The sequence below is a fragment of the Macaca thibetana genome, chromosome 9 (assembly GCF_024542745.1).
Source record: "Macaca thibetana thibetana isolate TM-01 chromosome 9, ASM2454274v1, whole genome shotgun sequence".
Classification (NCBI taxonomy): domain Eukaryota; kingdom Metazoa; phylum Chordata; class Mammalia; order Primates; family Cercopithecidae; genus Macaca; species Macaca thibetana.
This window is the reverse complement of record NC_065586.1, coordinates 31,114,581-31,137,491: the sequence shown is the minus strand read 5'-3', so window position 1 is coordinate 31,137,491 and position 22,911 is coordinate 31,114,581. Positions and strand designations below refer to the sequence as shown.

General features: G+C 33.4%; 1 protein-coding gene across 5 annotated transcripts in view; it reads right to left on the bottom strand.

The window, feature by feature from the left end:
* The window catches only part of ZEB1 (zinc finger E-box binding homeobox 1), a 185,041-nt gene that overhangs the window by 128,534 nt on the left and 33,596 nt on the right, over positions 1 to 22,911 (bottom strand). For 2 of the 5 annotated variants that reach the window (XM_050805611.1, XM_050805610.1), the window contains exon 2: positions 6,270 to 6,425. The exons of 2 other annotated variants lie outside the window; for them this stretch is intronic. The gene's annotated coding sequence lies outside the window, so the exon portion shown is untranslated. Of the gene's footprint in view, positions 1 to 4,482; positions 4,645 to 6,269; positions 6,426 to 22,911 lie in introns of all 5 variants that reach the window. One more of the 5 variants, XM_050805612.1, reaches the window with a different exon arrangement.

The window sequence follows — 22,911 nt, the reverse complement described above, 5'->3', positions numbered from 1 at the left end:
ATATGTGTGTGTGTGTGTATATACATATATATGGGGGGGAAAGAATTTGTTAAGTTTCAGTCCAACAACACTTTAGGAAAGAGAATATGAGAAAACGAAATAATTTGTACCCTCAAAACAAACAAACAAAAGAGATGACAGTTTATGGGGTACATTGAACCAATACAAAGAAGGTTATTTTATGTTGATACCTTCCTACCTCCATTTCTCAACAAAAGCATGCTGCCTTCTGATTTTATTAAAGCATATTACTTGGGTATGCATTCTCACAAATTATCTCATGATTCAAATGAGTCCTTCTGTAACTAACTGATACTCCCTTCTCTAAAAGAGACCAACTGGTCTCAGCTACATAATAGGAGTGTAAACTGTTACAGCCTCACTGTGCTAAACATAAAATAACAGGGTATTTTATACTTAGTAGGTACTCAGGTATTTAAGTAAATGATAGGTATATGTATCAACAGAGATATTTGGATTTATACGCTCCTCTTAAAAATGTAAATGCATTTCTACTGGGTAAAGTACATGGTAGAAATACATTTGAACTAGAAAGACTTTCTTATACCCCTTATGTACCTACCACCTGCAGATCCACCACTGTTCTAGTGGTTATCATGTATCCCCTCTTATACAAAGTATGTTACAGAGTAAGATGGGATTGTCTATTTGTCACCTTATTTTCACAACAATTAGGTTATTTTCATTGGTCCTTGACTTTACTTTTACCGAGTTAATGATTACTTAATGATATGTAAGATTTTTTTCCCCAATACACCACAGTAAGCAAATCCTCCCAGGAAAAAAAAAAGTTTTTCTTTATGCTAATTGAATTTTCTTATAAACTTCAGTCTTCTTTCATATCATTGCATGTTAATATTTAATATTATATATTTAACATTATATAATTATATCCTTTTCCTAAAAATGTTTGCATTCAAACTCCTTGCAAATATTTTAACATTTAAAATACAGTAATTCAAAACAGAGGTATTCTTAAATCTTCTACTAAGCCTATAAAGGGCATCTAGTTTAGCTCTCATATTTTATCTGAAAAATTATTCTAATTATGACTATGTTAGCATCTAGTAGTTCAATAATCACAGCAACTAACTTCTGATGAGTATGTATGTATGCATGTATGAGTATATACATACACATTTTTTACTCAATGTTCACTTGATGCTAAACCTATCAGAGCACAGACCTCCACGACACTAATACACAACTGGATAATACAGTGGTGCTTCAATGAGCAGATCACAAATACTCCCCTGCCTTTTGAGGAGTAGTGATTCAGTGAGAACATCTGGTAAAGCAGACATGTGTATACATACATCCAATATATATGTATTATCCATACATCATATAATGTATATATTATATATATTTATATTATCTATTCATAATATATACATAGTATATATATGTATAATATATCTATCGTGCTTGTTTTAGTTCCTTTCCCTTAAAATGCTAGTCTGCTGTTTAATGAATTGGTAAATTATTCTGAGAACTCATGACACTATTTCAAGAACTAGAAATGCCCTCTAGTGTTGCCAACAGCAGAGTTTGTAATGACTGCTGTCATTATTCATTTATAAAAAGTTAATTCAAAGGTAAAAAAATTATTTAGTAAATGTTGAAACTTTATTTAAAAAAGGAATTTTAATCAACAAGAAAATGTCTGAAAATGAGGCACACTAAAGGAATTTCATGTTTCCCTTGTGAAGTTAAAAAACATTACACTTGACATTAATGAAAAGATCATAGAATGATGCAGAAACACTAGATAATTTATGTGGGACTATCTGAGAAGCCTTGAAATAGTACATGTAAAACTCAATTTGAAGGCATTATACAAAATAATTTTTAGAACAGAATTCTTTTACTCAGTAAATTTGGAAATTAAAACAACCCTAATGAATTCCTTTCATTTGAATTTGGAAAAGGAATATTGGATGGCCATGTGTGTATACACACGACATACATAATAAGGGTACTGAGATGCTAAGATGGCCTCATAATTTTTACAGGTTTGTATATCTAAGATAACTCTGTTTATTAGTGGCACAGCAGGAACTAGGTCTCGGATTTTGTGCTTTTAAGTATTCTTTACATGGCTCTTGTCTCCCTAGGGCCTAAGTAGAATGATAGCGTAATTCTTTTAGGCTACCACGACACTATATTAATAGCTAGTGGTTTTCAATAGACAACTGTTGACTGGTTACATTATAACTAATTGTGGTCATGGGAAACCATACTTGTATTGAAATAATTTTCTCTCATTCAGCATCTTAAAATGAAAACAAAAATTTCTGTATTGCAAAAAAAAAAAAAAAAAGGCACTAGGTTATAAAGTATCTCTAGATGGCATCTCTAGAAAGCCTTTGAGTGACTGCTGAAATTCAGCTACAGAGGTCCCAAAGCTTAGATGAGAATTTCACAGACTTTCTTTTTTGTTTAGCAGTAATAATAAAAGCTCTTTACATACCACTCTGAAATATATATTGTATGTATTTTAAGCACCATCTGCAATTATTTCAGTTGGCACAACTTTATGAATGAAGTAGGATATTTTCAAGATGAAGAAATTATCATTATTGTTATTAACTAAAACAACATTTGGAGCCCTTTCTATGCACCTTCCATATGCTACTCTTTTAGCATTTTTATATATCAAATAATGTATTTTTTCACAAGATATATACTCTTATTATCCCCATTTTACAGGTAAGGAAACTGATGCACAGTAGAGTTATGCAGCTTTCCTAAGATTGAAAAGCTGGTAAGTGTCAGAGTTAACACTCACACCCAACCAGTATGACTCTGGAGCCCAACTTCTTAACTACTACAACTTGGTAGTTTTAAATGTAAAACTGCTCCATATAATTGTCTTAAATGACATTTATAATGTATATAATATGCATGACAGGCATTATGTGCTTGTTCTGCTCGTATTCACATTTCTTGGTATCTCAGAAACTTGCAGATCTTTCCACAGCAGTTTCTCATTTTAAATAAGCTATACAAATAATAAGACTTTTTCAGTCTCTACTAACTGTAAAGAAGGTCAGTCTAATTTTTACATCAAAATGAACAATCTCATTTCATGAGGAATATGAACGGATTAAAATTAATATACTACAGATCAATTTCAAGATATCCTTAAGAAAGGACTGCTTTGTTTTTATAATATCATAAGCCACTATACTTTATTATAATTACTTGCTTAATGTCTATGTTCCCTGCAAGACCTATGGAATCACATCAGTCTTATTTATGACTATGCCATGCCTAGTGCAATGACTGACATATAGCAGGTTGTTGGTAAGAATGTGTTGAATGAATAAATGTGATTTGCTATTCTATCTGTTAAATTTACTTAAAATTTACTAAAAATTTACTTAAAAAATAATGATCTCACTATAAATAGTAGCTCAATATTTTTAGTAATACCTATTTCACATAAAGTTTTACATATTAATAATTATCAATATCATGATTTTACAAGCTGTAACACAAATTTCCTTTAAATAATCCTTGTGACTTATACCAGCAGGAACTCCTTCTTTGTAACTTCTTTGTAACTTCTGCCAAATTTTTAAGAATGGATGTAGAAAGACACCCCATTTTATTTTCTACATTTAAGAGGTTCTTTCTCATATTGAACTAAAACATTATTTTCCTTTCCATATCTTTAAACAGTAACTTTTATTTAAATTTTTCTCATTCAAACTTCCAATTCATTTCTTCTAACACCATTGCAATTCACAACTCCTTTCTTCTGACAGTAGAAACTCCCAAATTCAAAACAAAAGGCATTATACTCCAACATACACAGCCAATCAGACATTGATTGTTTCCTATATTGAGAAGTTATATAGTTAAAAACTGACGACTATTGGTAGAATTTTGTTTTAGAAAGAAGTTATTTCAAATTCATTTCAATAAAAGAAATGCTATGTATCATCCTCCATCTGCAATATTTACATAATTATGTGTTTTAAATATCTTTTTGGGGCTAAATACCAAATTCTTCACTGGGCATCGTAAGCCCATCAAAGCCACTTAAACAGAACCAAAAAGAGCTGTCAAAGATAAATGAATATCACGTACATTCCGAGGCACGTTACCCAGGAAGGAGTATTTCTTCAAGACACTCTGGAAGGTATGGGAAGGACATCTTTCTCCTAGCACTGACAAGGGGGACTGCCTAGTTCTCTAAGTGGAGACCTTCAAATCAGAATACTTGAACTCAGGTTGGTGACTTTGAGTATATCCAGAAAAAAGCTAAATTTGTAAGTCACTGCAGAGATGAAGCGTAAACATTCAGATATCCAAATGCTCTTTGGATTTTATTTTCCAAAACGTAATCGACATGTATGCTTCTGCGTGTGTGTATATGAAAAACATAAATGTTACATTCCCTTCTTTAAAAAAGAGATAAAGTTGACTTGATTAAGGAAAAAAGTATACTACCTTTAAAAATGTCTGCATGTAACAATTTTAAGTTCAGTTGAGGAAATCAGTGTCCCTCTTCAGGGCATTCCTTCTTGAAATCCTATAAGAACTCTCCCATAAGTGAAATTTTCACATAAGCATGCTGCTTTGACAGGGCTTTATTGTAAATTCTTAAGAAATCTAAGAAAATAGAATAGCAGCATAAAAATGTATTTCTCTATGGTTAGAATTTAGTCTTTCTAATGCCTAGCTTAGCAGATATTAATAGAATTAACTTTAAAAGTTGAAAAGTTATCAATTCACTCTAATAAATAAATGTGTAGGTTCTATGCTTTATTTATACACTAACTTTATTGTTCCTACCCTTGTAGAAACTTACGCCATTTCACAGTATTGGTTCCAGTTGCGGTGTGTAATTATACCTACACTGTAATTACCATTGGCACTGGAAGTTCAGTAACAATTAGGGAATATCTGTTTTTAACCCCACCATTTTATTCTCAGCATCTACCTAAATGGATGACACATAGTAGACAGACTATACAAATATGAATTACTAGACAGATGGACTAAAATATGAATGTTGCCATCTCAAGTACTTAGTTCACTGTAAACATTGGAATGATTACATAATGACAGATGCTGTGCTGGGTGCTTGTCACAAGAGCTCTTCCTGGTATGTTTGTTATTAAGCTCTAGAAAGCAGCTAAGAACATGGCCAGATTCAATTAACATAATTTTGACATCTCTAATTGGGCATGAAAAATTACTCCAACTATGTGAATCGCAAAAATCACACATTTGACAATAGAATGGTTAATAGAATTATAATATATTATTAATATGCTAATCTTCATCAGCCATCATCTTGTTATCACAAAACTACTATGTCCATGGACGCGCTGGAATAATCTCAGATAGACAACAATCTTAAAGATTTCAAACTTGCTAAGATCCTACCTCCATTCTTGTCCAAAGTTAACGTGACTAATCATGGATCTGATTGGACACAGACGTCCAAAAAAAGGGATATGCAGGAATCAAATATATTCAGGAGAAAAATATAAATTTAAGGTCATTTGAAGCATATGAAAAAGTAACCAAATTTAGAAATTATTTTCTCAGTGGGAGTATGTGTAAGGCAGGAGAGAGATGTCTGATTCTATCACCAAAATTTGATTCTGTACCATACTATGAACAGCTACTCCACTTTGTTTTGGGTATACAGTATAAACGTCTAATCTTACAAATTCAATAGTTTCCACCAAAGTATAGCAGCAATTACACACTTTTAAAGAATTACTGTTAAACTAAATGGATTTTGTCATATATTATACTTTTTTCTTTCCTATTTTACAATGAAAGTAAAAAACAAAACAGCATTCAACATACTACTGCAAAACTTGTCTACTTTAAGAAGCACTTATGAAACTGAACAGAAAAACTCAGTTTAGTACAAATTTTTTAAAAGTTAAACTTCAGTAAAGCAATATTTGTAATACATTATCTTAAATAACTACAATAAAACTACAAAAATTGAATTTTTAAACCACACATGAACTATATAATTGATTTTCCATACTTTTATACTATTTATAAACATTAAGTATGTAAAATCTCTTATCTATAAAACCATTCTTTGCATATATTTTATTAAAATATAAGTGACAGACATATAAAATTCAAACACTTGTCATTATGTCCTAGATTTTAAAAGTTCTAAAATTTTAATTCAAATATAATAAATTGGTAGGCTTTACACACAGACACACACACACACACAGAATTTAAATGAAAACTCTTACCATTGACTTCCTTTTGATAGTCACTCCAATAGTCTTTCTTGATAGTGCTTTCCTATATCAAGCAGACAGTAGCCAAATCACAAAATGACATTTGGATGATCATGTCTTCAGATGGGAGTTTTCGGCCAATTGCCAGTTGAGAATTTAAACTGAAAACTAAATTACCCAAACTTTATTAAGTTGTTCCCACACCCACCAACTGATAACAGCAATAATTCTAAACTGGAAAATAAGGTGAATATGATTTACCTCCTGTTCAAAGAGTCCTAATATTATATTTGAGAAGACATGCTATATTAAAAGAATCCCATAAAATTCTAGTATCTTCTGAAAATGCTTTTAAGAAAATCTCAATCCCTCACCAAAAAGTTACCCCAATTATCCTATAACCCAAATTAATACATGATAAAGATGGTATTAGATGACATAATAAATTATAGAGTCACAAACCTAGGTTCTGTCAAGCACTGCCTTCACCTAAAAGCTAACTGTAATGTCTAGAAACACTCTGACAGTATCATCTATATTTATATTTATTAAATCATCAACTAATTGTAAAACTATATACTACAAGAAGTTAGAGGTTACACTTTAGTGTAACCCTGCCTGATCATGATACTTTTTGACAAAATTTATGGTTACCAACTTCTAATTATAGTACAAAAATGACTCAGCTCCTTTTCTGTTCCAATTTAGACTCTTTTTCTCTTGATTCTTACGGCTGCTCTTCATAGGGCCTGTCAATTATATATGATTTTCGACCACAGGCTTTATGATTATAGTTATTATTGACAATTCAAGTCTTTAGCAAAAATACAATCAAATAAAGCTAAACTGAAAACACGAAGGAAAGAAAAACATGTCCTTATCTTCCTTAAAAATTGTTTCTGAATTTTAACTATAAAAGATCCAAAATTAAGTGTACATAACTAGACAGCTATGTAAGACTCAGTTGAGTTACAAACATTACACACACCTCAAATTCTCATATATTCTATGTGTAATCCTTCTCTCTCTCTCTCTTTCACATACATGTGCATGTGTACACATGCATGCGTATCTATCCAACCTATTCCTGATGTTTACCTATCAATAACCTGATACCAAGGCATTATATAAGTTAATATAAAGTGAATAATCGGCTTATGATTAAGAAAAATGGACTTCAGAAACAAAGCCTAGAGATTAAACTGTTGTGTCTTTGAGTTAATAACACCGACCCCCAGTTAGATATACTAGAAACAGCATTAGTCTATTCACTCCAATAATTTAAATCCAAAATTCTCAATAGCAATAACATTTGTAAACTATTCAGAGACTAACAAAGTTCTTTCCTGGGTGCTATGAGATACAAAGGAAAGGAGCTTATAACCTAAAACATGATGGGGGAGAGTGAGTGGTACATAAAGACACAGAAATGGATAGATTTCCAAGAAAGAAGCAAGCACATTGGGGCAGTTTAATAGTTTGAATAGGTTTATCACATGTGGAACTGATCTGAGAAGACTTTATAACAAGAAGCATTTTTAAAGCAGAAAATATATAACTACGTTTTTCTTATTTAGCCTAATGAAACCCACAAAGCAAACTGTGATTAATACGGAATACAGCTATGGAAGTATTCATGTCCTCACTCTGGAAGAAGACCAAAGGTAAATTCCTTAGTCAAATGAAATTACAGAACATAGAGATATCTCCTCCATCAACCCCACACCCCCCAAAATCAGGCCTTCAGTATTGCAGAAACAATTCTAAATTGTTTATTTCAACTCTTCCCAATGATTCCAATCATAATGGCTGTAATTTAATTTTACATCAGGAGACATAATGAAAAGTCACTATCAGATTACAAAATCATGAATTAAAAACCACAGAATGATCCTCTTGGTGTGAATAACATTGCTGATAACATATCTACACAAGAAAGCTGGTTTCATATTCCAGCAGATGATGATCATGAAGTGACTTGTGTTTTTATATAATCTTAACTATATTCTACTCATCCATTATAAGAGTTTTACAATTTGGTCAGGCATGGAGGCTTATGCCTATAATCCCAACAGTTTGTGAGATCAAAGTGGGGAAAACTGCTTGAAACCAGGAGTTCAGACAAGCCTTGGCAACAAAGCAAGACCCAGTCTCTACAAAAAAATTTTTAAAAACAGTCTTGGAATTTAACACCACACACAATTTTACAAATAAAGAAACAGGTCCAGTCACGTGACATTATTTACCCAAAGTCACACAACTAGCTGGCAGCAAAATTAAAACCTCTGAAGAACCACAGATGCTCCTTTTACTACAATCAAAGAAAGAAACAGTTACACCTTAGAAAGAGATATAATTTTATTAGGAAAATTTCAACTTTTTAACCTACATACTCAGTTTCAAACATTCAGCACGTTAGCTCCAGAAATTGCAAAAAATCAATTCATAAAGTTAGGGAAAGAAAGTTGTATGATTAATTTAAATTTTATACTTCTCTTTTTATACTATTAGCTTTAAGACACACACTCAGCGTTATATCCAACTCTTCAGACTAAGAATATGAGTTTTAAAAATATGCAAAATTTTAATCAAAATTCTCTCTAAAAAAGATAATTCCCTAGAATGTTCCATGGCATCACATCTATTTTTCTTTCACATCCTGGCACCCTTTTTCACTGGATTGGGTAACAAAGTAAGCCTGCCACATGGATAGCAGTAGAAACAGTCTTACCTTGACTGCTTCAGGTGACATAACTCATCCCAACTTTATATAAATGAGCAGCAAGAGAAGTTCAGAAAATTTGTAAACAGGATATATAAAAAGAAATATCTGCAAATCATACATTTAACAAGGGGTTAATATCTAAAATATTTAAGTAACTCAAACAACTCAATAACAAAATAACAAATCGCCCAATTTTTTAAAATGAGCAAAGAACCTGAACAGACATTTCTCAGAAGACACATGAGTAGCCAACTGGTGCAAGAAAAAATGCTCAGCATCACTAATTACTAGAGAATTACAAATTAAAACTGCAATGCAATATTACTTTATACCTGTTACAGTAGCTTTTATTAAAAAGATGAAAGGTAAATGTTGGACAGGGTGTGGAGAAAAGATAACTCTTACAAGTACATTGTTGGTGGGAATGCAAATTAGTTCAGCTATTATGGAAAATAGTATGGAGGTTTCCCCAAAAAAACTAAAAATAGAACTACTGTATGATCCAGTGATCCCAATTCTGGTTATATATCCAAAGGAACTGGAGTCAATATGTCAAAGCGATATCCGCACTCCTATGTTCATTGTTGCATTATTTACAATAGGCAGGATATGGAAACACCTAGGTGTGTATCAATGGATGAAATCAAGAAAACGGGGTACATAAACACAACAGAATACTATTCAGCATTTAAAAAGGGGAAAATTCTGTCATTTGCAACAACATGGATGAATCTGGAGGATATTATGCTAAGTGAAATAAGTCAGGCAGAGAAAGACAAATACCATATGATCTCACTTATGTGTGGAATCTAATAAGGCTAAATTCATAGAATTCGGTAGAGAATAGAACAATGGTTACCAGAGGCTAGGGTAGGAGGGTGGTGGGGGAAGTTGATCAGGGGGGACAAAGTTTCAGATAGAGAGGAAGAATAAGTTTGAGATCTATTGCGTAGCAAGTTGACAAGAGTCAATAATAATGTGTTAAGTATTTCAAAATAATAAAGTAAATTTCAAACGTCTCACTATAAAATATTACAGGTGAGGTGACAGATATGTTAATTAGCATAAGCACATCACATTGTATACATATATCAAAACATCACAATGTACCCCATGAATGTATGCAATTATGATTGGTCAATCAAAAATATTAATTTTACAAGAAAAATAAACAGGAGATTAAAAAAAGAAAGAGTTGAAACACTTTAGATTTAGTTGTAAAGATATGTCCTCCACTAACTCAATTTAGATTCCATTGTCTATTCAGAATCAGAACTTACAAGATGTTTCTAGTAAAGCACAACATGCTTGTTTGTTCAACTGGTTTCAAAAGTCAAAGCACTTACTAGGCAACACCTAAAATCATTCATCAAAACTATTTTGGACAGGCAGTGATGTTAAACAAATTACTTCCACCATACTACCACCACAGTCACCTCTTTCACTACCTACTCCACTTCCCATAGTCTATGAACTAAAAGGGTATAAAATATTCTTATCATTTATTATTAAAAAGATAAATATTTTAGCATATAAAACCAAGAATTATGCTACTAAAACAGACAATATATGCTTAATGAGTTTTACCTGAATTACATTAGATCACAAAGTAACATCTCAATACACACACAAATATTCAGAAAAAATTTAAAAAACAACACAACAAAAAATAATACAAATAAAAATCAACATAACAGCGATTTACATAGCATTTATATTATATCAGTTATTATAAGTAAGCTAGAGATGATTTAACGTACACAAGAGGATGGGTGGGTGCAGTGGCTCACGCCTGTAATCCCAACACTTTGAGAGGCCAAGGTGGGAAGATCTCTTGAGCCCAGGAGTTTAAGACTAGCCTGGGCGACACAATGAAACTCTATCTGTACAAAAAAGTTCAAAAGTTAGCTGGGCATGGTGGTGCGTGCCTGTGGTCCCAGCTACTTGGGAGGCTGAAGTGGGAGGATTGAGCCCAGGAGGTCAAGGTTGCAGTGAGCCATGATTGTACCAGTGCATGCACTCAAGACTGCATGACAGAGCAAGACCATGTCTCAATAAATAAATAAATAAATAAATAAATAAATAAATAAAGTACATGAGAGGATATACATAGGTTATATGCAAATACTATGGCACAGTATTTGGATTTTGGTATCTGAGGGTGTCCCGGCACCAACCACCTGAGGATACTGAGGGATGACTATATATATAATATCATGTATTTTAGAAAGTGTAATTATTTAAAAAGTTTCCTCAATGTTCTAAGTTTTTGGGTGCATGCCTACTTTTTCACCAAGAATTGTGACAGGTTTCCTAAAAGCAAGAGCAAGTATCTATATTTAGGTCTAGTTGTTAAAGTATTCTATATAGAGTTGGCATATTGCTATTTCAACTTATATAAGAACCAGTTTACATTCATATTATTCACATTACTTAAAGCAATCCTTTAGAAAGTGAGTTTAAAAACTATCAACCAAAAAAATATGCCTCATCCTTTTCATGAATTCTTGACGTATTTATAAGAAAGTTGTTTTGGTGACAAGTTACTTAATTTATATCTGCCTCAGTTTCTCCATTTGTATAATGAAGATAATAGCATATTACTACATAGGATTGCTGTGAACATTAGGTTAATAGCTGCAAACTGCCTAGAAAAGTGAAGTACATCATAAGCCTTCAAAAGCACAGCTATTACAATTATCATCATCATCACTACCATTATCACTACTACCACCACCTTCATAAGCATCTCAACTGATTCTTAGTATAAGTGTAGAGTCCTAGGCCACACTCCTAGAGATTCTAATTCAGTATCACACCAAAGTTCGAGAATATTGTGTTAAAGAGAAAGGGGAATAAATAGCCAAGACACTACATATACCAATATCATCCTATAAATATACTAACGGGAAGCAAAATACTTTAAAACAGAAAAAGCTTGTTTTAAAAGTCCAGTAACACCTTTACTTCCTCCTCCAAAATACACACAACTTATCCCCAAAGCCAGTGGTTGCTTTCCGATGACCCTACTACTCAAGAGTAGATAGGATACAGAAATAAGTAAGAGACCCGGGCTCAACAAAGAGTTGAAGAAGCTTATACACTTCATTACTTCTTGGATAGAGAATAGCTAGCAATTTCGCACAAAAAAATTTGTGAGTAGGTCAATTATCAAATATTTGAGCACTAACTGTATGTGGAACACTAAAGGGGACTGAACTATAAGACATTAAACTTTCCTGGAATCTCATTGGGAAAATAACCTCCCACTTTCTTCCAAGGATCACTGAAGTCTTGCTCCAGCTTATAAGCTGGGAACTCAGAGAAGAGATTTTAGTTAGGGTCGATAGAAAGGCTTCATAGAAGAAAAAGATCTTTGCTAGACCTCATAATGACTAAGATTTTTATAGATAGAAATTGCATTTCAGGTCAAAGAAAACAGTGTGAGCACAAAGCAGAAACTTGGAAGTACTACAGGTATTTCAGAACAGTACATTGAGTATTTGCCAACGCTGGAAAGGATGGTTTTATTCTCTGCTCAAAAATCTAATTAGTACTTCAGGAAGATTGTTTTAGCAATGGTGTGCATCATGGGGTATATTATGATAGCGTAACCCTGGCTTTGAAAATGGACAGAGACAGGAATCTAAAGGATTATTTAAATTATGACCAGTCGCAGTGGCTCACGCCTTCTAATCCTAGTACTTTGAGAGGCTGAGGTGGGAGGATTACTTGAGTCCAGGAGTTTGAGAGGAGCCTGTGTGACACAGCAAGACCCTGTCTTTACAAAATTCAATAAAACAAAAAGTAAAAAATAAATTAACTAATTGGCAGTGAGGACAAATTAGGTAGCAAAGACGACTTAAGTATTATGTCTGTTTTTTTCTGGAACGTCCCAGTCTGTCCTGGTATATTCAAGATGAAGGAGATGGTAGACAGTGACAGCTATAAAAAGTAAACTCAGGGCTAGTCAGAGAGAGTTTAGATTAGGGGGAAAGGACCAACCTGTGGTAGTGGTAGCAAAGGCAGAGAGCAGTTTGATCAAAGACTTGGAAGTGGGAAAGTGCAAACATTATCCTCAGGTTGATTAGCTCTGATTTGCTAGAGCCAGCAGCTTGCAACTGCCTTTTCTTTCCAATGCATCAAAATGCCCTAAAAGTGTTACTGAGGAAGAAAGTAGAGGCAAAACAGTTTAATGCATAGAATGCCTATAAATGATAGTAATCTGGAGTTTAAATTAAATATTAAATTATGTTTCCTATATTCAGTAGAGCATACAAATGTATTTCAGTACAGCTGATAATGTAAAATGTTCACAAATTTGGCCTGGCCAACAAAAATCAACAATAAAGCTTAGGTATATTCAATCTCACCCCCACTTTTTCAAAAATTTTTAACAGGCAATTTTTGTGGAATTCATTATATTACAAATATGGATCTTCTCAATCAAGTGATTCATATGACTGTTAAACAGTTCCTTAAAGATAGAGGCCATGCTTTTCTTCTTTTTTCCCTCTGGTACTACCAAAACTCAATGGTATAAGGTATGGATTTAGTATACTTACTAAATGAAAAATATCCTATAATCTGACCTGTGAATGCATTAAATAAAAGGTATGAACAGTTATAAAATTCCATAATAACAGACACGCAATTTATTAGAGCATCCATGCTGTACTGTTTCAGGTTACTGCAGCTCACTCTAATGCCACTACTGTGGCACTAGTAAATGCAAAATGGCCCTCAAAACTCTGTGAAATTTTACTTTAAGTGTATACATGGTTTCTAGGTATTTACCGTTGCATTAAAAAAATAACTCACTAATTTACGTACTCTCTGAGGATATTAATAAAATATTTCAACATGATTAGACCTGGATAAAAAACCTGTATTTTTTTGCATCTAATTTTATACTTTTAGTCTCCAAAATATTTCAGCACATTTTATTCATCTGATCCACCAAATTAACCATAATATCTTGTCACATACTATTCATTTCCGAATAATTAAAGAGAGCTTAACAGCTATCATATTTTAGGGATACTGACGCTTTAAACTTTATAGCATCATAATAAAATAGGCAAATGCCATTTCCAAAGTAGTGCGTCATTTAGCTTAAAGTATAAGGAAAGGAATAGCATTTGTTAAAATACCTCCTAAACTAGATCTATTATATTTAATCCTTACAACCCTGAGAGATAGTATATACAAACCCATTTTACAGCTGTGAACTTGCTTAAGGTCCCACAGCTATTAAATTATACTGTTTTAGTTCCCTTCATGTTTGTCTAGCTCCAAGTCTAAGTTCATCCTTCTTACAATAACTACCTGGAACATTGCCAAGTACCATGTTAAAAAGAGGCTAGGGTATAAAGGGACAGGGGGAGGGGCACAGGGCAGGACTTAGTGAAGTAAAAGCAAACATTGTAAAGTCCAAGTACTTTACTCATTGAAGTGCTCTTCAAACCTATTATGAACATTCTTTCTCTTACTTTATTCACAGACACCCTTCTCTGCACACTAGTAGCTATAAGAATGAATATCAAGCTTTGAAAAAACAGACACTTTATAAAAATGCAAAGCAACAATAGCTACTGAGAATTGTTTTTGAAAGGACAAACGGCCCTATGACATACTTCAGTAGCCCTGAGGTAGTGTCTTGCTGAAGACACTGTCTTAAGAAAGTTTCATCAACAATCCAGAGTCACTATGATATTTTATAATAAGAAGGGTTGAGATTAACTATTCTAGCAATCAAAGAAGATAGGTGTTTGTTATCTGGAAATTTTACTAACTGAATGTACATTGATGCTATGAATAAAGATGAAAAAAAATTTGATTTTTCTAGAAAACTTCAGGAAGTATCTATGGTATCACTTTGTACTTTCAAACAGAATAGAGTGTACACATGATAAACATAGTTAATAACATCAGTTAATAGTAAACATAATTAAAAGCATTATAAACATAGAGAAAAAATATTTAAAATTCCAAAAGGTATAAAGTTCTTAGTTTTAACAACAGAAAAACTATGGTTCCTGTGTTAACAGAAGCTGGCACTAAACATACCCCTTTCAAAGTCAGAACAGTATTTCAGAATGGAATTTTAGAGCCTATAGCACTTTATAAATGAAGGTGGAATTTCTGTTACTCCAATGTACTCCTTTCTTCTTTCCCTCTCTCTCCCTGCCCTTACCTCTATTATTATAACACATAAGACTTCTCATTTTACTTTAAGAAAAAAGCTATCTCATCTAGTATTAAAAGGTGAAACAACTTTGCATTTTAAATTAACATGGGGTCTTTAGGAGTTTTGAGGATTTCAATACCAAAATGCACACAGGTTGGATCTTTAAAAACGGTTACAGTAGAAGTGCCAAAACAGACATTTTGAACAAGGTTTCACAATAATTAGCACTGCAGTAGGTAATTTAACATGTGTGACCTTTTGTACAGTAACAATTCTAAAACATAACAGCCAAGAGCACAGTCATTTATTTGTTTCCTTGATTTAGGGCAAAATGACACAAGAAGACCAGTTCCACACAAAGAATTAACACAGTACTGTGCTAATATAAGTAAATAAAGTTTAGTTCAAAGAGAAACAAATAATAAAAAGTCAAAGAGAGAACTGAGCTGGCAACTGAGAAGCATAAACCATTTTGGCCTAGATTTGTTTGTAATGACTATGTGACCCAGATACTAAAATATTTGGCTAACATTCAGAAATCTAGCAACTGAAAGAAATAAGATATATGGTTGGCTGGTTAAATATTTTAGCCAAAATAACAGATTCTTAAAATCATGCATTATTATAGTATTTTCTACACAGAAAAATTTTAAACTTTAAAAATAAGTATTTCTTTTTTGCTTTGTAAATTATCCCATAAATTATACTTCACCTTTACAATCAGACAATAAGGATGACACTATTTACTACAGAGGTTATGATACAAAACACCTTTGGAGAGAAGAGCTGAAAGAAAATATACTTTTTAAAAGTAATTTATTTAAGAAATTGTATTTTCCTAAACTAGCTTGGTTCCATTTATGGTCCACATAGTTTACTGTACAGATAGGTGTCTGTTAAATGAGAAGAGAATTTTTGGAAAAAAAAAAATTATTCAACTCCAAAGCTACACAAGCTCTGCTAACGAGAGTGCTTGAAACACAGGAGACAGAGAGTTGATTGACCGGGACTTGACTTCATACTTACATGCTTGATAGGGGAAGGTGGTGTTTCATGTAGGTAAAAGACATAATACACAATCCTTAATGCACCCATGGTGGACCAAGCTAAGTGCCTATCCAACGCTTCCTTCTTCCTAATGATCCATGATTGGATTTCTATATCCACATCTCTCCCAGTAGTCAATGTGCCTCAGGCTAAGCTGACTGTCCTGAGCTGCAAGGGTAGACCATTAATCTAATCCATTATGGTAAGCTCATCCCTTTTGCCAATGATTAGTTTAGGCATATTTAGAATTAAGCTAATTTAGGACAATAAGGAGCAAGTTAGGGGCAGGAGTGCATGAGGACTTCTCAGAGAAAAGAACATATATTACCCATGAGAATGCCAAGAGAAGTGTATTCTTCTCTCTTTGGATCTGAAGGAGGAAACACAATCCTGATTACAGCCAGCAGCCATTTGGCAACTACAGTGCTGGGATAAAGGAAATACTATGGATAAAGCATAGAGTAGATGACAAACTGAGTCCTTGAAAAAATCACTGAGCCATTGGCATAACTAATCCTAATATATGTACTTTCTTATGTGAGCCAACCAATATTCTTTTTATTTAAGCCAAATTAGACTAATTTGGAAACTAATTAGCTATTAGGAAACTAACAATTGCCAAGTTCTATTTTAATTACTTTTAGAAAACCTTAGAATTTTACCTATTCCTAGCTTTAAAAAAAAAACCATACGCTACCTTTTGTATATTTTCCTAATTTCCTACAGTGATTGTGTACTACATTTGCTATTGGGAGTGGAGTTATTCAATCTTAGTGTACCAATATGACCTCTTCTTGATCATCAGTATAAAAAATTATGCTTTTAGTCTAGTAATGCTTTCAGGGGCCCATGATGTACTCAGATTGCTATGTTCTTATAGAATGATTTTGCTCCAATATCAACTGTCTCTTGTTCCTGCTGTACTCTGCTCACAACAGTTTCAGAGAACCACCACACTCTCATCTTCAATTCATTGGCTCTCCATGCCCTGTGCATTCTCATCCTCCTCTGAGTTCCCAGTTAAACACATGCAGATGGCTGAATTTGCTAGAAGTATGCTCTGAAGCATAGGAAAATTATTCTCAGGACAGTGAATTTCTTTCTGAACTTAGTTTAAACTAAAAATATAACCTAGATAACTGGTTTTGTACTTCTTTTAAAAAGTATCTCAATTATTCCTTCCCTTCCTCCCTTCTTTTGGCATTCACTTTACCTAGAAATACTTTTGACCTCTTACTTTTAAATAAATATTGAAGATTTCTATAAGGTCAAGGCTATAAAAGAGAGGCCTATTGGCCAAACATATTCTACAGGTCGATTTTGCCCTGTAGAGTTATTGTTACAGAGTATCTTAAAAACACCTGAATTAGTTACCAACTAATTTACATAAAAATCTGTATTTTAGGATCCTTTGGAAAAACTGAAATACTGGGTAACAATCAGCCTGAATACTCCCATGATCACCATCCAATGGAGCAGAATATTAGCTGTCCCTTTACCCAGTTAGATGAGCACAGATTCTCCAGTCTCATTATTATGTCCCTAAATGGCCTAATTCTTTATAGTTAAGGCCCTTATAGGTACTTGACTGTGGTATCCCTGATACAACAGGCTAATAACAGCCATAGGCACATGGAAGAAATAAGATTGGTTAAGAAAGTACAGAAGTTCATAAGGAATTTTGTAAAGTCTGTTTCCAAAATGTTTCCTCTGGCATCTTTTAATTTAACCAGCAGTCTATTTCTAGAGCCAATGATCCAGCAATAAATTCTTTGAATAATCATGAAAAAGTAAAGCTATTTGAAACAAAAGGATTAAATTCTTCATGTAAGTTTCAATCAATCAACCAACAGGAAAATCCCAAAAAGTCACCTTCCAAATCTGATATTCATCAACAAGTGGTGTAAACAAGATGACCTGCACTACATATATATACACATTATATGTGTACAGAAGTACTTACGTTTTATGTATAAACTAGGAAGTCAATTTGTCTTTTAAAACTAAGTTCTCCCTATACTCCCTATATTATTTAATGAAGTCAAACAAACAATAACAAGAATTAGCATAATTCAAAAATTATTTTTTAAAGAATGATGTTTTCTAAATTCTATTTATAATATAATCACTTCATCCTAACATTAAGTACAAGTTACTGAAAGTATTTTAGAGATAATCTTACAATCAAATTCTATAGGTAGAACAATAACAATACTATTAATAGTTTTATATTTCTGTCAAATACAAGGCTTTGTCCACATCCCAAATTTCAAATCTATTCCTTTCTCTCCAAATCAACTGCTGTAACCGTCATCTCCAACCTGGCCTACAGAAATAGCATCTAACAACATTGCATCTATATATACTGTAGTCAGACTCATGATTTTCAAATGAAAAATTTAATCATGGTATATACCCCAATGCTTAAAACCTTTCCATGGCTTCCCAATATCCCTTAGGATATAGGTCAAAAAATCCTGAAGAACGCATAATCTCTTTCCTACATCCTTCTTTACATTTACTTATCCTTCTTTTCAATGCTCACACTGGAATCCTTTTAGTTATTCCTTTTACTTTTGTAGATGCTATTTCTGTTGCCTGCAATGTTCCATCCTAACCTTTCTCCTAATTCCTAGGCTTAAGCTAACTCATGCTGATTCTTCCAATCTCAGCCCAAAAGTTATTTCTCATGTCCTACCCTCAGTTGACATTCAACACTCCTCTACGATCCCAGAGCAGGTTAAGTCGGCCTGTTATATTCTTTCCTATTATCTTATGATTTCTCCCTTAATGTTCATCTTAGTTGTAATTATTTGTTTAGTTTTAGTCTTTTCCAAAGCTGCTGGTTTTGTGAGGACACGGAAAGGTATCTGTCTTGTTTATTGTCTTACACTATCATTTAACACAATAACTGGCAATAATAGCATTTAATAAATATTTGTTGAATAAATTAGTCTCATTAAATTGAATTTAACCCACAGATAAATGAATTACTGTTGAAAATGCAGCATAGTAGACAGCACAAATATCTGGAAGTCCTGAACACCTGGTTCATAATTCCAGGTGGACTACTTGCTATGTGACTTGAGGTCTCAAACAACCAGATTCTTTACCTTAATAAGAATATTATCCAATGCCTCCTCTGTTTTCCTTAAACAGCTGCTGTGAGAAAAAAAGGAATAATTCACTTTCTCAACTCTTAAAGCACATTTTTTCACATTAACATTTTTCAAATCAATAGGAGTCTTACCGAACATATCAAAAGAACTTTTAATGACAACAAAAGAGACATTACACAAAATACTATAATGCTTTGTATTATATCCATGTGTATTATTGTATCTCTGTGTGAACTTAGACATGACCAAGAATTTACCTTCGGTCACTTATCAGCATCAATAGAACTATGCACAGCTAAATTTTAACTGCATTTTAAATCTGTAAATTACCTCTTAAAATGTCTTTTTAAAGATCAGTATAATGCAGCATTGAAACAAAAAGTTATTATATATGCAGAACTTCCTGTGACATGTGGCTGAATTATATTTAATGAAGGTTTCACAAGTGATAATTCTGAGCAGATACCAAATATCTGGCTGTTAAAGTCTTCTGGATGACTTTCAAGAGAAAAAAAGTAAGAAAAAAATTTTTAATTAAATAGGAAATGGAAACCTCGCCAAAGTAATTCCTGGACATGGCTCAGAACGACATTATCAATCCTAAAAGTGTTAAAGATCAGGAAAAGCAGCATTTGCTACAGTTACTATGGCCCAAAGGAATTCATAATAATCCTTAGATAAATGCTCCTCCTCCCCCATGAAAAGTGTTCTATTTTTCCAAAAAGAGACATTAAAAAGTTGTTATTAAATCAAAGAATGTGCCTTACAATCGATGAGCTCTTAGAATCGAGAAAATATAGTAATATGTATGAACATATTCTTTAAATTAACTGCTATACAAGTAGGTAATTTTAAAGGTGCCCACTTAGCGCTATGCACAAAAAAAAAGTGCTTTATATAAAACGTAAAAGCTTCTCCCAAAGTCACTTATAGTCAGTGTTTGAAAATGAAAAGATGGAATGGGATTCTAACATCATTGTTTCAGAAGAAATAAAATGTTCCCCCTAACTCTGAATACACACTTGACAAAACTAAATCCACTTATTTTGCTCTGTTCCCACTTTAAGCACTGCCCACATAATTCATAACACTGCCATTTGTTAAATTCTTTAAAATATTCTCCTGAGAAACTTATTCTAATATCTAATCAGTAGCATCCAAAAGTTCTTCTTTATGTCTATCCCCATTCTTTCAATTGTTATATTTAATGTAATATTTTACTTGATTTTGTATTTTGCTGATACTGTTTTAAGCAATATTCACCTCAGTCTTATCTTCAAGAACAAATCAGGACATGTGCTTTCAGTTCATTTTCTGTAAGTAGTAGTACTGGTTTTCTATGACTCCTTCACCTGGTGACCAAAACTATGTATTGCCAAAATGACAGGTTGGTGGTGCTGGTGACTACTGAGACTAAAACCAACAAAGCTGACTCATAATCAAACCTTTGACTGCGACTATTTAATACCTGTTTTAAAATATTTTATCTCTATTCCTTCTTTAGAAATGATCATTGGAAAATTATCTCTTTAGACTTCTTTCTCTGATTCAGTATCTCAATCTCTCTGGCTAGGGACTTGTCAATTAGATATTAAACACATTCTGGAATTGATCTAAAAAGATGGCTTAGGAAAGTTGTAAGATTTTTCTGCAAAATAGAAGGTAGAATAGAATGTAGAACTATGGCAAATAGCCACTTGTTTATCTCTACCAATTAGTAGCTCATTACATTGTGAATAGCCTATATACAGTGGTTTATAAGAATTCTAGCATTAGATGCTTGTATTAGAAGATCTACAAATTATGCTAATGTTATAAACTTTATTCAGATTGGATCTATAAATTATGCTAATGTTATAAACTTTATTCAGATTGGAACTACTGAACTATCTTGGTAAGACAAAGACTTTAGATAAATTATGATTTATGATTTATCTTTAAAACATACCTTTAAGTACTATAATCACAAATATAAAAATCAATCAAACATGAGGGACATGGGAAAAGAAACAAGATGGGAGTAATGGAATTTCCAGCACTATGTTGTGTACTTCCAAATTATCTCACTTAACTGTCAATGCTGTGAGGTTGATACTACTAGTGTCATACAGATGAGAAGACAGTGGCTGATGGCCCTTAAGTGACCCTAGTGTATGTAAATCCAGTGCTCAAATCCATGTGGACCTGACTATACCAGTTTCTGAAATGTGGTAATGGCAAATACCCATGCTCAGCAAAAACTGCACTTCCTTGCGGTAGTTTGCATTTCCATAGATGGCTGCAACAATATATCCCATCCTATTTGCTCTTCTACAGTGTAATCTTGCTACTCCATCTTTAACAAATGAAGCCTATTTCTCTTCCTGTTTATCTAGGCTGGCCCTGTGACTTGTTTTGATCAACAGAATGGGCAGAAGTAATGCTAAGCAACTTCTAAACATGGCCCTTTAAAAGGCTACAGCTTCTTTGCCTTTGGAACATTTCTTTTTGGAATCCAGCTACCATGTTGTAAGGAAGCCCAACTAACTTCACAGAGAGGCACACTTAAGGAGAGCTGAGGCACCCAGGCCACCCCCAACTGTGGTCCAAGCCAGCAGCCTGCATCCACTGCTAGCCATGTAAGTGAGGCCACTGCAGACTGCCCTCTTTCCTAGCACCCCAGCCAAGACCACGCAAAGCAGAAGACTCACTCAGTCAACTCTCAAAATTATGAGAAATAATGAATTACTGATGTTTTAAGCCATTAAACATTGGGGTGGCTTGTCATGCAGCAACTGGTAAAGTGAAACACTCACCATCCTCCTTAGAAATGTATTTCAAAAATGCCAGTGTTGGCACTAAACGGGCTAATAAGAACCCAAATTTTTGTTTTTTGTGACTACTGAAATAGAATTATGAAAAATCATCACTGGCCATCAGAGAAATGCAAATCAAACCCACAATGAGATACCATCTCACACCAGTTAGAATGGCAATCATTAAAAAAATTAGGAAACAACAGGTGCTGGAGAGGATGTGGAGAAATAGGAACACTTTTACACTGTTGGTGGGACTGTAAACTAGTTCAACCATTGTAGAAGACAGTGTGGCGATTCCTCAAGGATCTAGAACTAGAAATACCATTTGACCCAGCCATCCCATTACTGGGGATATACCCAAAGGATTATAAATCATGCTGCTATAAAGGCATATGCACATGTATGTTTATTGCGGCACTATTCACAATAGCAAAGACTTGGAATCAACCCAAATGTCCATCAGTGACAGACTGGATTAAGAAAATGTGGCACATATACACCATGGAATACTATGCAGCCATAAAAAAGGATGAATTTGTGTCCTTCATAGGGACATGGATGCAGCTGGAAACCATCATTCTCAGCAAACTATCACAAGAACAGAAAACCAAACACTGCATGTTCTCACTCATAGGTGGGAATTGAACAATGAGATCACTTGGACACAGGAAGGGGAACATCACACACCAGGGTCTATTGTGGGGAGGGGACACGGGGGAGGGATAGCATTAGGAGATATACCTAATGTAAATGACGAGTTAATGGGTACAGCACA